This window comes from Mus musculus, chromosome 14 (genome assembly GCF_000001635.26).
Source record: "Mus musculus strain C57BL/6J chromosome 14, GRCm38.p6 C57BL/6J".
NCBI classification, from domain to species: domain Eukaryota; kingdom Metazoa; phylum Chordata; class Mammalia; order Rodentia; family Muridae; genus Mus; species Mus musculus.
The window spans coordinates 111,587,632-111,606,178 of NC_000080.6; the positions used below are offsets into that span (position 1 = coordinate 111,587,632).

At 35.9% G+C, this 18,547-nt stretch overlaps 1 long non-coding RNA gene across 6 annotated transcripts in view; it reads right to left on the reverse strand.

The window, feature by feature from the left end:
• Gm30439 overlaps positions 1-18,547 on the reverse strand; it is a 94,858-nt gene that overhangs the window by 6,977 nt on the left and 69,334 nt on the right. For 2 of the 6 annotated variants that reach the window (XR_003951224.1, XR_003951223.1), the window contains exons 3-4: positions 8,180-8,318; positions 559-661 (exon numbers count right to left, since the gene is read on the reverse strand). The exons of 1 other annotated variant lie outside the window; for it this stretch is intronic. This is a non-coding gene — a long non-coding RNA (predicted gene, 30439). Of the gene's footprint in view, positions 1-558; positions 687-4,380; positions 4,559-8,179; positions 8,319-18,547 lie in introns of those variants that run through there. 3 more of the 6 variants (XR_001781448.2, XR_001781456.2, XR_001781455.2) reach the window with 3 other exon arrangements.

Consider the following 18,547-nt stretch of genomic DNA (forward strand, 5'->3'; position numbering starts at 1 on the left):
TATTTATGTATTCATATTATCTAATTAAAATACAGCACAGAATGATAACCACAATTGATGAAAGCAAACCATGCCCAGTCCATGTGAACGAGCAGCTTTTGTGAAATAGCAGAACACTGTATATAATGATAAGTCAATTAACTCTGAGATAAACATTTAATGTCCCGTGCATGCATTAAGACCAAAGCTCAGCCAATAAATTAGTTGGTGCAAAATGTTGAGGTGTGGTACTGTGTACTAACAATTCCAATGTTGGGAAGACAGAGATGGGCAAATCCTTTGGGATAGCAGCCCAATATGCAGTCCCCAACAGGGGACCAGCAGACACTACAAAAGACAGATACTTGTCTCAGAAAGCATGTGGATATTTCCTGAGGAGGAAAATGTTAGGGAGACCCTCAACCTTCACAATGGCTTGCATCAGAACACATATACCCATGCCTCATGAAGGGTCAGGTATTACAAATAGTTTAGGTTTTTCAAACATTTTGTTGGAAGCAATAAAGGAATAAAATAGTCTTTACAATGCTATATTAACATGCCTAGTCTTATTGTTACCTGTTATGCCATGTTTGGTTGATGTCCCTGGAAGGTCAGCACTTTTTTGAAGTTTGGAGGAGTTGTGGGTCTACCAGAGATGGGAGGTGGGTGTGCAGAGGAACTGGGAGGAATGGAGGGAAGGGAAACTGTAGTAAGGATGAAACATGAGAGCAGAATTTAAAACCAAAGGAAGTGTTCCAAATAAAAATGTTCTGCAACAGAGAAATCAAGTATAGATGCATGGCAAAACGATTTGCGATTTAAATGATATTCTTAAAATTTTCTCCAAAATGAATGTTTTAGTCAGCTACTGGAAACATTCCTTAAGGCAAGAGACTAAGGAAGGAAAAATAGCAGTAAGAGAAACAGGATAACATAACTGTAAGAAAAATCCTATGGCAACAATGGGAGATGCTATGCTAGAACATCTGTAACTGAGATGGGAGACAAGTGCACAGAGGCAAGTTTGACTCAGAGAACTTAATTTGAGACAGACTTCAATTGGAACAGCTATGAAGCAATACTTTTCTGATGAATATTAAATATAAGGTAAGCAAGACCAACTCTATTTCTATAGCTCCGGTTCTGTCCTTAAAATCCTAATCTCTCCTTCACACATCTGCCTCGCTCACTTGACATTCATTGTACTACATTGAACTGTCTGCTTTAGTTTCCTCCAGAGAGCTGATGTTAAACTTCCTTGAAGTTAAAAGATACTAAGTGTCTCATTTCTACTGATAATAGTCCTTCATTATGAACAGTATTAAGAGTTGTTGAAATTGTTTTATACGCAATGAGCTCACAGTTTTAAGGTTTAATATGTTGTAGAGCTTTTATTGTTTGTGCCATTGTAAAGACAACACTATGAACTTTTAGTTATCATGTACTGGGTTTATACTTTACACACAAATTGGTAAAAATTAACTATTCTCTACTCATATTTTCTCATATCTGAACTTGGAATGATAGTACTTTTTAACATACTTGTATTTGTTTATTAATATTAAACCATTATTCATGATGATTTTACAAATATATGCATGCATAAAATACTTTTATTTAAATTTTTTATATAAAATATAGTTTGATTATGTTATTTTCCCTTCTCCAACTCCTCCCATATATTCTACACCTCTTTACACCCCAACATACATAATGCTCTTTCTTTCTCTCTCTCTCTCTCTCTCTCTCTCTCTCTCTCTGTGTGTGTGTGTGTGTGTCTGTGTGTTTCACTGTTTTTAATCCTAAAAACCTAGAGAAAAAGAAAAAGAAAGAAAGGAAGAAAGGAAGGAAGGAAGGAAGGAAGAAAGAAAGAAAGAAAGAAAGAAAGAAAGAAAGGAAGGAAGGAAGGAAGGAAGGAAGAAGGAAGGAAGGAAGGAAGGAAGGAAGGAAGGAAGGAAGGAAGAAAGAAAGAAAGAAAGAAAGAAAGAAAGAAAGAAAGAAAGAAAGAAGAAAGGAAGGAAGAATGAATGAATGAATGAATGAATGAGGGTAAAGACAAACTAAAATGAGTAATTTATAAGTACCAAAACAAGACAAAAGCCCACACACCAAAAGCATAGAGTCCACTGGGAGGCCTACCCTGGCGTGTGGTTGATAGACCCAGTAACACCTCATTGGAGACAAATGATTCTCAGCATGTTTCATTGAGATAGCTTCCTGGTTCTCATGGAACTTTGTGTCCACTTCCCTGTCTCCCAGTGTGGATACTGTGTAGCTTGATTGTGTACATGCCTTTTCTCCTTACTTTTACTTTTCAGATGAAAATGTATAGTTCATTGTTACATTGTTTGTTCTAGACTCTCCTAATCATTTTTACTTTAAAAGTGCTTATTCGAATAAAATATATGCCCAGTAAAGTGGGAATGCCAATAATCAAAGTTCTTTCTCTTTATTGAAAACTGAATTTTTCAAAGCAGGAATCTTCTTTCCAGATCTCAGGTTAATTGATGCCCTCTGTGTCCAGCCCTAAGCACTATACCATCAGTTACTTCACCATTTCCTTAGGTTATATCTCAGTCCATACAGAGGAACAAAGATGAAAAACAGGACTCCTGTAAGTTCTTCCCTACTCAGAGAAAAAACACATAGCCAAGAAAACAAAACAAAACAAAATAAACAAAACAAAACAAATCCAAAAGATCAGTACTGTGGGGAGCCGCCCTCACATTCGCCGTTACAAGATGGCGCTGACATGCTGTGTTTTAAGTGGTAAACAAATAATCTGCACATGTGCCAAGGGTAATTCTCCACTCCATGTGCTCTGCCTTCCCCGTGACGACAACTCGGCCGATGGGCTGCAGCCAATCAGGGAGTGACACAACCTAGGATAATTCTCCTTAAAAAGGGATGGGGTTTCGCCATTCTCTCTCTTGCTCTCTTGCTCCTGAAGATGTAAGCAATAAAGCTTTTGCCGCAGAAGATTCTGGTTTGTTGCGTTCTTCCTGGCCGGTCGCGAGCGCGTGTTAGACAGTACACCTTACTGTAGCCAAAACACTGAACTTGAGTTGGATAACACTTTCCAGCTCTCAATAGTAAAAGATCATTACCATAGAAATATGGTTTGTAATATTATATGTCTAGTTTTGTGATAGTCTATCAGTAGAAGATCCATCCCCTCTTCTGGCAACATTGAAAAACCGCATATAACCTATTCCATCACATAAAGGTCAGAAATGTATTAAGGAATCCTACAAAAGGTGCAGGAGAAAATATTGACATGGCTTCCTTGACTCTTTGAGACATGCAATAAAATATGACATTATGGAATTGCCTTCTTAGAAGCCCTTCAAATTAAAAGTCTACAAGTCACATTTCTCAGATGTACTTATTGTTCCCTATATCTGGCTCCAAGGATTCAGCCTGGTATCCCATGGCACTAGGCTAAGAATTTTACCCATCTTCTGCTAACCCGAGTATGCACTACATACATTCATTGCCATAGTTGCAAATTTGAATTTGTTAGAAGACTTGACAGTTAAAATGGTTAAAGGTAGTTTTTCTAACCCTCAAACCTATTGGTTCAGGTGGTTCCTTGCAGGTACGTCTCCCTTCTGAGTGTAAGTGGAGGAGTATTTCTTTTATAACCAAGGGGATTTAAATAAAAACTAGCACTTGTCAAAAATTGAATACAGAATTAGTGTACCTTGGATGATACCTGAAGTTCTGCATTTCTAACTTTCCCAGTGACATGGAAGCAGGCAGGCTGAAGAGATGAACTGAACTTGTGTTACAATGGAAAAAAAAGAAGTTGAGATACATGAATAGTGGTGTTGCTGATGGTAAAGATGATCTTTCAAATGCTTCAAAGACTCAAATCCTTGAATAGCAGCCAGAGAGAAATATAATATTGAGAGATACAGAATTTCTCTTACAATATATTTAAGCACACTTAAATTTCAGGGTTTTTTCATGTCCATCTATGTTATTCTTTTCTTTTTTTCTTTTCCTTTCTTTATATAAACATTATTTACACTCAAGATTTTATTCCCCTCTTCCAGTCCACCCTCTGACTTCCACATCCCATACCACTTCCCCACCCACTCCACACCCCCACTCAACCAGACCTCTAAACTCCCTGAGGCCTCCAGTCTCTCGAGGGTTAAGTGCATCTTTTCTGATTGAACCCAGATCTGGCAGTCCTCTGCTCTATATGTTTTGGGGGACTCATATCAGCTGCTGTATGGTGCCTGGTTGATGGTCCAGTGGTCCAGGTTAGTTGAGACTGCTGATCCTTCTACAGGACCACCTCCCTCCTCAGCTTCTTCCATCTTTACCCTAACTTAACCACAGGTGTCAGCAGCTTCTGTCCATTGGTTGGGTGCAAATATCTGCATCTGACTCTTTCTGCTGCTTGTTGAGCTTTTCAGAAGGCAGTCAAGTAAGGTTCCATTTGTGAGAGATCCATAGGCTCAGTAATAGTGTCAGGCCTTGTGACCTCCCCTTGAGTTAGATCCCTCTTTGGTCACTGGACCTTCTTTTCCTCAGGCTACTCCTCTCCATTTCCATCACTGAAGCCCTGAGTACAAGCCAAGAGAGTTTTATTTTTAATAGTAACCTATCAGTAAGCTGTTTTAGTAAAATATTAAGTGTTTTTTCATAGTTTATATGCATTTCTAAATTGCTTCTATCATAGCTCTTAATTTACAGATAAGCAAAGTAAGACAAAAGTACCTCAAGCATCCCGCCTCAGTACCAGTAATGGGATGAGTGCCAAATTTGAAATGTGAACTTACTAAACTTGACTACTAACCTGATGGTCATCAAAAAGTTCTAGAGATGATGTAACTGGACGTACAAAGTGATATAGGGCATGAGAGAATGAGCCTTAACCAAATGATAAAGTAGAGTAGCTGTTCAATATTTAACTGTTTGTAGCAATCAGTTGTTAATTTTAGGTTTGGGTTTTTTATGTTTATTTTCTGATGGTCTGAGAAAAATTTTAAAAGGAAGTTCAAGCTGTTTATTGCAAAGATGCCAACCATATGGCATTAAATCAGAAGTCTTATAAATTATTTGGAAGCTTCTTTTGATCTCGGATGTGAAAACAGCATGATTCGTTTTTTGTCAATCTTCTGGATTTATTTTGGTATCTAACCTATTTAAAATAACTCCCATTTTTTTTTTTTTTTTTTGTTCCCAAAGACAGTTTTAGAAGGACTTTGAATCCTTGGTGTTTGGCATTTGTCAAGACACTGTCCTTTAATTTTGGCAACAATTATACAATTTAAAAAATGAAAATGTGAATTCCATTGTTGTAAGCTACTTTCTTCAGACAAGACAAATGTTTTATTCTGAGTAGATGAAAATTCAGAGGTGCCAAGGAAGAAGTGGTGTCTCATAACATCCCCATGCTATGAGACATTACCTAGAGCAGAATATTCTAGTGAGATGCTAAGCTTTAGAAGGGTCATTTGATAATTGAAAAGTTTCAAATAAAAGTCAATAATGACAAGAGAATTAGAAACCTGTCGCAATAAATGTGTCTGCAAGCATACACAACCAATAAAGTATAAATGAGAAAGGACAGCTCTGCTCAAATATTTGAAGAACAACCTTTCATGTGAAAGACCTTATAGTCTCTATCTTGATAATAACAGAAATAGAAATGAGTAAAAACTGCCCAGGAAAAGGGATAACATTTGAAATGTAAATAAATTAAATATAAGGAAAGGAAAGGAAAGGAAAGGAAAGGAAAGGGAAGGGAAGGGAAGGGAAGGGAAGGGAAGGGAAGGGAAGGGAAGGGAAGGAAAGGAAAGGAAAGGAAAGGAAAGGAAAGGAAAGGAAAGGAAAGGAAAGGAAAGGAAAGGAAAGGAAAGGAAAAAAGAGAAGGGAAGAGAAGAGAAGAGAAGGGAAGGGAAGGGAAGGGAAGGGAAGGGAAGGGAAGGGAAGGGAAGGGGAGGGGAGGGGAGGGGAGGGGAGGGGAGGGGAGGGGAGGGGAGGGGAGGGGAGGGAAGGGAAGGAAAAGAAAAGAAAAGAAAAGAAAAGAAAAGAAAAGAAAAGAAAAGAAAAGAAAAGAAGACAACACTGACCTAATGATGGGCTTTCCCCCAAGGGACAAAGGGATAAACTGGTGTTGAGAAATGAGAAATTAGGACAGGGCTACCATGGTCTGTGATTTATTTAAATCCTCCTTTGATATTAATTTTTTTGTAAACAGAAAAAAAAAAACCCTGCCTGATCTATGCACGCTGAAGAACATGATTCCCATAAAGATAAAATGTTGAGAATAAATTTAGTAACTGATTTATTGATTATTTTTATGCATAGTTCATTATCTAGTGATGCCTTTGTTTTCAGAATTATCCTAAATGGGACACACCTAGCTACCTTTACTGAAATATTAATCTCATACAAAAGTAAATAGTGAAATAAGTGCATCAAAAATAATTTGATGAATAAAAATCTAGTGATAGATAAGATTTGTGCTGAGAACTCTCATGATACATGAGAAGAAAGTGTGAGATAGGAATACCTGTTTGCAATCAACTACGTTGTATCCTCTTATAAAAGCCACTATAGGTTTGGGATCCTAAAATATACATGTAGAGTGGTTTAGAGATGGAAATCTTGAGAGTTAGTTTGGATTAGGTGAGTTAATTAGTGGGAAGACTTCATAACATGAAGAAAGATAGGGGACTTACTTTGACTTTCTCTCTAAAGATGCAGAAGGAAGGTTGTCATGTGCGAGGTAGGATAGCTCCTACCACAAACTTTTGTCCTACATCCTGCTTGTCAATTCTCATTTCTTGAGCTAAGAGAAGGATATTTGCATTGTTAAATCATCAAGTTTATTGAACCTTTTCAAAATGTTTACTTTATTCTTAAGGTGCCATCTACAATTATGATTGAATATGATCCTAATTAGTCCTAAGTATCCTTTTAATTTCCAATATTCCCTTAGTGTATTCCACCCCCAGTTTCATGTCTGTTACTTTTTATTGGAAAAGGAACATAAGGTATTACACGATGATCAATGAGACAAGCAAACCAACATCAACGAATATGTTAACTGGGTGACAATCTGAGAGTCTCATAACTGAAAGATCAGTCTTGCAATGACTGAAAGCAAAGACACAGTAACAGAAACAAAACAGATGCAAGCTACTTCAGCTCAACCCAATGAAGCAGACTAACTTCATGAAAAATGTTTCTAATTCATAGAACTATTGAAAAATCCAGACAACATATTAATTATGTTTTGCTGAAGTAAACTAGAAGATTTGCATTATACAAATCAGGTAAATATTTTAGTTTTCACATAAAAGACATGGAATTTAAGGTTAAGATGATAGATTCTTGTAGTGTAGTAAACATGACTTCTGTGGTTTTTTTTTGTTTGTTTGTTTTTGTTTTTGTTTTTGTTTTTTTGAGACAGGGTTTCTCTTTACAACCCTGGCTATAACTCATTAAACTCCTAAAACACACTTTGTGAACCAGACTGGCTTCAAACTCAGAAATTCACCCGACTCTGCCTCTCAAGTGCTAAGATTAAAGGCATGCGCCACTACCGCCTGGCATTTTTAAAAAGATTTATTTATTTATTTAATGTATGCGAGTACACTTCAGACACATCAGAAGAGGATATTGGGTCCTATTACAGATAGTTGTGAACCACCATTTGGTTGATGGGAATTGAACTCAGAACCTCTAAAAGAGTAGTCAGTACTCTTAACCACTGACACATGTCTCCAGTGACTTCTGTGATTTTGAAATGAGAGTTATTCTACTGTCATAAGCAAAGGTAACAATTCTTTATTACAGCTGGGAGTGCAAACTTTTACAACCACTTTGAAAAACAATTTGGCACAATCTCAGAAAACTGGGAAAACTTCTACCTCAAGACCCAGTTATACCAGTTCTTGTAATGTACCCCAGTGATGCTCCAACATCCAACAAAGACACTTGCAAAATGCAAAACTATGTTCAGAGGAACTTTATTCACAATAGCCAGAAACTAGAAAGAAACTAGATGTCCTTCAAATGAAGAGTGGATAAACAAAATATGGTGCATCTAGACAATGAAATGTTATCTATCTATCTGGACATCATGAACTTTGCAGCAAATGGATGGAACCTGGGAAGATGATCCTGAGTGAGGTAACCCAGTTCCAAAAAACCATGCATAGTATATACTCACCTATAGGGAGGGAAATGGAGGCTTCAGGATCAAGTCTGGGGAAGTGCAGGAGAGATCCTGGAGGGCCATGTAAACAAATGGAAATCCTCAGCTGATGGGGATGAGGAGATGGGGGACATCTCCAGGACAAGACAGAGACCTGAGATAAGGAAGACACCCAAGAATCAATGGGGGTCAACTTAGGTGTGACTCACAACATTGGACATATGCAACCTGAAGAGGGCACCTCCTATAGCCAGACAGGAAGCCCAGTGGAGCAAAAGAGATGTCAACCTACCCAAAAATTTTCAACCCAAATCTATCCATGTACAAGAAATATAGGCAAGTAAGATGGAACGGAGTCTGAGGGGATGGCCAACCAATAATTGGCCCAACTTGAGACCCATCCCATGGGCAAGAATCAATCTCTACCACTATTAATGATAGTCAGTTATGCCTGTAGATAGGAGCACTTTGTCCTCTGGGAGGCTCTACCCAACAACTGACTTATGCAGCTACAGACACCTATAGCCAAACAGAGGATGGAGCTCTTATGGGAGAATAGGAGGAAGGATTGCAGGCAACGAAGGGCATAGAAACTCCACAGGAAGACCAACAGAGTAAATTAACCTCAAGCCTTGGGGTCCTCCTAATTTGAATCATCAATCAAAGAACATACATGGGCTGGACCTAGGCTTCCCTGAATACAGGTAGCAGAAACACAGATTGGTCTTCATGTGGGTTCTGAACAACTGGAATGGAGCTATCCTAAAAGCTGTTGCTGGTATGTGGGATATGCTCTTCTATCTGGACTGCCTTGTGTGACCTCAGTGGGAGAGGAAACTCCTAGCCTCTCAGAGACTTGGAATACCAGGATAGGGAGATACCCAAGGAACCCCAACATGCTTGGAAGAGAAAGGAATAGTGGTATGGGGAAAGGATTGTTGGATGGTGTGACCAAGAAGGGAGCCTTGAGCAGGATATAATTTGAATAAGTTAAAAAAAAGTTAATTAATTAAAAAATAAAAATAAAATGGTCATTTGATGTGTTTTTCTATTGAATCTTTGGACAAAGTGTGCATGATACTTTGCACAGTACAAAGCTAGGCCTTAAAGAATGCCATCACTGGCAATATCTACACCACTCTACTCAAAACCCAGAGTTCAACTGCCATTCTTCAGGGTCTAGATTGATGAACCCTATTTTCACTCATCACTAAGGAGAATTCTCTGAGCAACAGACCAAGAGGACTACAGAAATATATAGTTCCAATGAACACATCTAAACAACTCTCCCATACTTTGGGCTCGAAACCATTGCTGATAAGGGAAAAAGGAAGATTTTGAGAACAAAAGGACCATGAACTACACTGTGAGATAAGATCTCTTAATATCATCAGATGCCACACTAACAAACTCATCAACATGATTGTCCAAATGGGATTTAAAGCAGTATAAGTGTAGCAAAAATCTCAAATTGCATATGGTAAAGTTTATAAGAACTCACTCAGCGCCACACAGAGAATTTTCTCAACTGAGTATAACTGAAGGCAGGAAAGATGACTCTCACCAAGGAGGGGTATGTCAAATGGGAAAAGGTCAGTCCTAAAAATATACATTCAAGCAACATATGGACTCAAAAACTTTTATTTGGGAAAACATGCATGTATATTTAAATAAATATATGTATGCAATAACCGTTGGTAAAATGAGGCTACACACTTAAAGAAGAGCAGAAAGGAAGGGTTATATGGAAGTATTTGGAAGGAAGAAATGGAAAACAGAAATGTAATTAAAATACAATCTCAAAAACAAGGGAAAAAGGAGCTCTACACCTACTATAAGTCTTCTAAGAACTATTTTTACTCGCACTCAGCCATCATGTAATGAATATGACCCAATAATGTTTCTGCACTTGAGAGATAGCATCTTTGAAATATTCTAGCACCAGCCACAAACTGACTCGTGGCAAAAAAATAAAATCATGAGTGGAAACCACTAAAACGAAATCAATCACTTCCAGAAATGTAGGGAAAGTGGCAAAATATTTTCTATAGTGGCAAGACACTAATTTGTATTAATGAAATACTGCACTAATAAAAAAGTAGAACAGGTAACATTCATTCATTATAGAATAAAAACATTACCAAGTAAGTAATCTATGATTTAACTTTGTGCACATATGTTTCAGAGCCATGTCTTCTTTTTTAGTGACATAAGAGCAAGTTTATTTCCAAAAGTTCTCCTCAAACGTTTCAGGTAGTTTTCGAATTCTTCTAGTCCATTGTCTATCATTGTAAAGTTTTCTATTGGTTTGTAGAATTTCATCTATTTCATGCTTCAATCCAATTTGTAGTGAGTCTCTGCAATACTTCTTTTAGTATCACCAAAAAACACAAGCAGATTTTTCTGTTAATCAACTGCAATTATTTGTTACAAAGGACTACTATTGATTACTTTAGCTTACTTTATAAACTATGATAGTCCTCTGTATTGATTCTTGCCTTTTAATTGCTTATGTGCTTTGACATGTTTTAACCTTATTTTATACTCCAAATTGCTATATTGCATAGTATTATGCAATGATTTAATGTCATGAGCTAGGGAAAATAAAAATAATAATAGAATAATTGTAACTTATTTAATAAAGGTTATTAAATATTTATACTGAAAGTTTCATGACCTTATTTTAAAAGCAATATTTATTTTTCATCTCAAGCAGTATATGCCATTCTATTTTAAAAGAGAATGTCCCGAAGGATTACCAGTGGTAGAGCAACTGTTTGGCAAGTTCAAAATCTTGTGTTCAGGTTCAAGTACCAACAATAATATCACTCAAACTAGTGCAGCAAAAATTCCACAAAGAGTCACATAATATTCTTTTCCTATGTATTAATCCTGAATATAATAGAATATCAAATATTTAATATATGATATATTTGAATATATATATTTTCAAGAATCACTATTGTTTATGTCACTAGAAAACAAATCCCCACAATAATTAAATAAGTGTCTAAGTCTCAGAGATATAAAAAAATCAACATGGAAGCTGACATTCTACTCATGCATTTAAACATTATTAACATTGCCCAAATCCTAATGTATGAGGCCAACTCCCAAGAAGTACAAATAAATAATTTTCTTTAATTGAGAAAAATGCTACCACATAAGTGTATTGTCAATTTAGAAAATTTTATTTGTTGGTGGCTAAGGGTACAAACTAAATAATTTGCAAACAACATTACATAATATAGGTATACATTAATTAACTTTATTATGGATGTCAATAGAAAGATGTTGACTTCTTTGACAGTGCTTTTAACACCATTGTATTTTCTAACAGACAGTGAGTCTTCTTGTATGATATGCTTTGGTCACAGGTAGCTTCTTCTACCTGGGACAATGCTTCCACCATAAATGTCTTTCAGCATCCCTGACAGAGGAGAACATCCACATCGAAAACATGCAGCTTCTCTGTTGTAAATCTATATATATATTTTTTTTGTCAAACCCAATTTTCATCTCATAAGTTTACTGATGAACAAGCTGACCCTTTCTAGTTCTTTCTGAACTATGCCTGGTGGTTTAACTGAGCTGTTCTGGCTCAAACTTTTCTCCAACCAGACTAATCCAAATCATCTTCTCTTAGCTTCCAACTGAATTGCTCTGCATGTTCTCAAACTAACTGGCAATTTAATCTTCTGGCTCCATCTTATTCTCAAGCTTCAACAGCCTCTCCTGACTTGCAGAGAAGCAGAGGGCAGAGAGAGAGAGAAGGAAAAAGAAGGGAAGAGTCCAGCCAGCAACAGGTAAAGAGAGAGTGTGGAGAGGGAACACAAGAGGGAGAAAGCAGTCAGAGAGAGGAAAAGGTCAAATAGAGTCACTTTGTAAGTTAAGTGGCCTTTCTTTCCTGTCTGTTATTTTGAGAGTATCCTTTCTCCGCCTCATTTTGTAAATCTTTTTTCTAATTCATCAATTTATATGTTCCTCAATTGGATATTAAACATGGCTGCTTCTACTACAAATTAACTTTACCTTCATTATTTGTCATTAAACGTTTGTACAAAGATCCTATCTATGTTATACCCAGAGGGTGTTGAAGTATGTCTTTCCATCTAGGATCAAACAACCTAGAAGGTCTTTAGATGTGAGCCCTTGAACAAGCAGCTTCATTGCTGGATTAAAGTTCCTCTCCAGTCTATAGAGTGTAAAGAACTAGGAAAAGGAAGTTCTCTATCAGTCTCATATATTGTCTCTGAGAACAAGCAGCTCATTTAGTTGATGCAAAGCAGGAAAGAAGACGGGTTTGAGGTCAGGGAGTGGTGAGGAAGAACAATTCTACAAATTAAGTCTCTAATTCAGAGAAGATTGATAAAAATACCAAAATAGTGAGCTTGCCCAAAAATTACTACAAAAGAGAAGAAAAATTGACAAGTTCATCAATGTTTAGGGAAATTAAAATAATCTGACATAGAGATACCCTGTACTTATGAATATGTCCATTGTGGTCCAATTTTAAAATTAACATGTCAATAATTTACACTAACATTAATCATAATAATTATGAAAATTTGGGTTATAGCAAAAATGCACATTTATCACATAAATCTGCATAATTATTACATTAAGTTTAAAAACGAATAAAGTAAATTATCTGTATACATTGTACAATCGCATAGAAAACTGAAGTTCAGAAAGAACAAATTAATATCATACAAATATGATAACTCTGTTTGCATATTTAAGGCTAATAAGCCTAATGTTTTCAGGAAAATACTGAACTAAAAATCCTCAAGGTAATCTGATGAAAAAATAATAACATCCTAATTTTTAAAAGTAACCTTCTTAAGGGACACTATTTTCTGGATTGAGGTATTTTTAGATCTGTGATATGTGAATATTCTCGCAAGCTCATTTCAGTAAATAAATACAACAAAATATATAAATGAGCCTCATGCTCTGCTCCAAAATTTGTCTCTGTAAATCCTTTCATGGGTATTTTGTTCCCCCTTCTAAAGAGGATTCTGAGCCTGAAGGAATGACCATGCAGAGACTGCCCCACTTGAGGATCCATCCCATAAACAACCACCAAACCCAGACACTATGGCAGATACCAACAAGAGCCTGCTGACAGGAGCCTGATATAGCTGTCTCTTGGGAGGCTCTGCCAGTGCCTGGCAAATACAGAAGTGGGTGCTCACAGTCATCCATTGGACGAAGCACAAGGTCCCCAATGAAGGTTCTAGAGAAACCAGGGAGCTGAAGGGGTCCGAAGCCTCATAGCAGGAACATCAATATGAACTAACCAGTACCCCCAGAGCTCCTTGGAACTATACCACCAATCAAAGAAAACACATGGCGGAACTTGTGACTCTAGCTGTATATGTAGCAGAGGATGGCCTAGTTGGGCATCAATGGGAGGAGAGGCCCTTGGTCCTGAGAAGGCTCTATGCCCCAGTATAGGGGAATGCCAGGACTATGAATGGGAGAGGGCAGGTGGGGGATCAGGGAGGGGAAAAGGGGTAGGGGATTTTCAGAGGGGAAACTAAGAAATGGAATAACATTTGAAATATAAATAAAGAAAATATCTAATAAAAAATAAACAAGCCTCATATTTTCCCATATAAATATATGTTGTTATATTTGAACAGAGAAAAGTTTCCACATTGTGAAGAAAATGAATATTGGATAATTCTAGGAGAAACTCCAAAATTGACAAAAATAAATATGAAATAATAAATTCTATAATTCTATTTACTTAAAGCTGAAAACAACCAAAACGTCACAATAAAGTGAGGAAATCCTAATGGAAAATATTTGAAGCAGATGTTTGCAGGCTGTGTCAAATGGGGTAAAGGGACCAAAAAGCTCTAGAGTTGACAATGTTTATTGAGATGTGGTAGTCATATAGATGCTTTTTTTGTGACGATGCAATACATATACATGTTTTGCTCACAGTTTCATGTACATTGGATGTATTTAAACTGTCAATCTAGAATTATACACATGTGTTATACAAGTAACACATAATACAATTGATACATTTCCAGGAGCATACTGAAGAATACAGTCACGTGGACCATACAGATTTTGGGATTGTAGTATTACATTGTACATCACTTTTATGTAAATCAAGTTATAATAATAGAAAACACATTTGAACACATTTACAGGTGGAGCTATTTTTTAAATTGTATATACACATTATTTATATTATAATAAATTAATGATTGAAAAAATATTACCATCCTAATCATCCTAGCAGATAAACATGTACACACAAAATTAAAAGATACATAAATAAAACTCACCACCATTACCACACCATCACCACCAGAAACCCAAACAAACAAACAAAAACCAAAAACAACAACAAGAACATCATCATCTAATTTCTGAAGTAGAAGCCTGAAGAGTAGAAGAGTCAGAAGTGGTGTCTGGATAACTTATCTCAATGATAAATTTTCTTAACAAACTTTATATGCCCCAGTACAGGGGAACGCCAGGGCCAAAAAGGGGGAGTGGGTGGGATAGCATTGAAAATGTAAACGAGGAAAATACCTAATTAAAAAAAATAGCTTACAAATCAAAAAAAATATGTTTTCACTTGGCATGCTTGTGCTTATTGTTTTGCTGGGCAGAAAATAGTAAACTCTATTAAAGTCCTTACTGCTAAATTCCAGTACATTTAGAAGCAGATTCAATATAAAAAGCAGAAATCATAAAATGTTACGGGGAAGAGAAAGTCCTTCACAACCATGGAACATTTTGTTGGCAGGGATTCAATATTTCTTTCTGATTGAGAGGTTAAAAAACAAAGACAAAGAGGAAAAAATATGGACTCCAGGATTGAGCAATTTTTCAATAACACACAGCTCAAAAACCAAACCCAAAAAAACAGCAATGATAACAAAGGACATGGATAAACTCCTATGATGAGGTTGGCTGAGCAGCAGAAAACCTGAGTGCCAGCCCAGAACACTTGTTAGCAGTGCTGCGACACATGTTGTAAACACCAGGTAAATATACTTTTAGAGGTATCCTGTTACATGAAAATATTGGAAACCTTCAAAACTCATGTCTTTCCTCAAAGCATGGCAGAATCTAAATAAAGTGAAAACCAAGGTTGATTACAGGAAACACACATAAGCAAATTAAATAAAAAACGGAATACACATAATCAAAATTTGTTTATTATGTGAAGCAAAATTAATATGGATTTTTTTGAAAACTGAAACTTCAAAGCACTAAAATCAAAGTCAAAGATTATTTAAACATTAAAGAAGCCTGAGCCAACTGCTTCTTTATTAAATAAGCATATTACCTAGCCACATTTTAACATCTATCCTTTTACATGAAGACAAATGTTATACTTGCATGCATACGCACATCAAGGTACTACTCTGCAACAAGAAATTATGGAAAAACATAATCATAAAAAAAACATAATCACATACAGAGTTGTGGTTCTTTGCCCCAACTGGCACTTCTGCACTCAACATATAAATATCACTATATAAACTTATCACTCTATATAAGTATTTATATACTTAGGTCCATGTGTGTATGTGTGCCTGTGTGTTTGTGAGCACACACACATATACACACTCACACACACACACACACACACACTCGCTCACCTATGTATCTGATAACATTGAAGAAAAAGAGGTCACAGATTTTAAAAAGGGATATATGGAATTGTTTTGAGATCAGAAAAAATAAAGTAGGGTGATGTAATTATCATATAAACTTTTAAAACTATGGAGAAAGAAATGTAAACATTTAAAAATACAAAAATGCATTTTTCAGTAGCAATACTAAGCAGATAAAAACAAAATACAAGTCATCAATATGTCAGAAAATATAAAACATAAGAAAGAAAGAACACTGCAGAAATATAGACTTTGTTATAGTATGGCATCACATTAGGACATGAAAGAAATTTTAGTCAAAACTCTAAGCTTATATCTAATACAGCCTTTAATCCTTAGCTCTTTCCTTAAACGAACACTACGTTATTGAGCTATAATGGGCCAACGCCTACTCCCTTGAAAACATTCAGGAGCAGTCTGTGCCATGCTGATGTATTGCAATGCTCACCAAAACCACCTTGGCTTTTCTCATTCACATTCTCTGTTTACTCTTGGGGATTTTTATTGACATTTTTTCTTTCTTCTCTGTGCTTTTCTATTAGTATAACTTTAAGAGAAATTCAATTGCCTTGATCTTTTTGAGTTTCCAATTGAAACCCTGTCTTTTCTACTTCTTTCTTTTCTGAGAGAATTGGTTCCTTTCAGTGCATGGAAATTGTTTATCTTCTTTATTATAAGCCTACCGTCTTAATTATCTTTTCAGATGGTAATGTCTCCTTATACACCAAAACAAATAAGGGCTTTCTTCTCCCCCAAACAATCTATGCTTCATGCAAAGGACAGAAAGTTTCCCATGTAATTTGTTAATTTAATAGTTACATTTTTGTAAGCTACTACGAGATAACTGTAATTGTGAATATTTTGTCAGTTATTTGAATAAACATTTACAGCATTTGTGATAAGATATCAAGAAATTGTCTCCACAATTGCTGGCTAATTTCATTATCACATTACATACAATATACTGACAATAAACAAATAAATAAACAAACAAACAAAGTAAACCCACATATCCGAGCAAACATCACAGAAGCAAACAGTATTCATGATGCAGTTGTTATTCATAAAACATTGGAAATAAATAGGAAAGAGATGAATTAGTTTATAAACAAGGCCCATTGTTCTTCTCTGCTTTTTTTGTTTCAGACTGTGGTCCTTGATGTTACTATCCCAGTAGTGATATACAAAACTGAAGACGCAGAGGGAAGTTTATATTGTGTGTGAGAGGCAAACAAGACAAAACACCCAGCTCATTTACACCCACAGGAAATGATTTCACAACTCAGTCTCATATGAACCAAAGTTCATGCTTAATGAAACATCACATTTTCAGAGTTTCTAGAAAACGTTTGGAAAACGCATGAACATGTCTTGTCTTTATACAAGCAAACACCGTGATATACAATAAGCTATCAACTTTGCCACCTTTGCCTCGACTATCCATTCCGGTCACACCGTGTGTAGGTTTGTCATATTTCATTTTGTCATGTCTAGTAACTGTATGTTAGACATTTTTGAAGGTAATTTTCTCCCCTCCCAAAAAGTTATTCACATTTTAAAGTGACTATTTTGCTCTACTCCTTAAGTTTCTCTCCAGGGTGATTAATTCAACCTATAATCTACTTTGACATTAAGGATATTGGGGCACACCATGAAGTATCTCACTCTAATATTTGTAGTACCTTGATTATTATCAGCCTCCTAAGCATTTACATATAGGAAATTAGGCATGCTTACATATTTCCATTGCCATTTGTAATATAAAAATCATACCACGCAAAAGTCAACACTGGTCATAAAAATGAATATTGAGAAGTACACAGGGTCACTGTCAGAACTGCAATGTGCTTAATAGTTTCTGGACCTCTTACAACAAAATTTACACTGTTCAAAAATTTTGAACTTTAGTCGTGAGTAGGTGCAATGTCCAATACTGAAATCCCAATTTTATATTATAGATTTAGTCAATATTAAAATGTTATTTTATTCCATAATTACATATTGGGAATAATATAAACATATATTATTTATCATACTGATATGATTTACTCTTTTTACAACATTTGTTGTTGAGCAAAATATGTTAGCAGACTCTATTATAAGAAAATACATCTATAAATTCCTAGATATTAAGATATATATTCAAAAATAATGCTTTTTTAACTTATATGAATATAGCATCTTTTGAAAGATTTCATTTTGTAAAGAGATAAATAGATATTTTGTAACAATTCTCATTAAGATCATTTGTTTTAGGGTATTCCTTTCAGTTTCTTTTATTGGATGTGCAACTTCTTATGAGAACACCAAATCAACAACGTGCACACTGCAATTCTTTTTGGCTTTTAGATAATATGTTTTCTATTAAAAGGATACAAAGGGGAAACTGGAAGCTTATTTATGAATTCTATGGTTACATTGCTTATCATATATTATATAAAAATCTGTAATTTTTGTTAATTTACATTTTTTGTTTATTTTTTATCTTAATTGGGTATTTTATTTATTTACATTTCAGATGTTGTCCACTTTCCTGGTTACCCCCACCCCGGGAACCTCCTATAACATCCTCCCTCTTTCAGCTTCTATGAGGGTGTTCCCCCGCCCTCCCACTCCCTCTTCCCAACCCTGGCATTCCCCTACATTGAGGAATCAAGCCTTCACAGGACTAAGGGCCACTCCTTCCATTGATGCGTGACAAGGCCACCCTCTGCTACAAATGCAGCTGGAG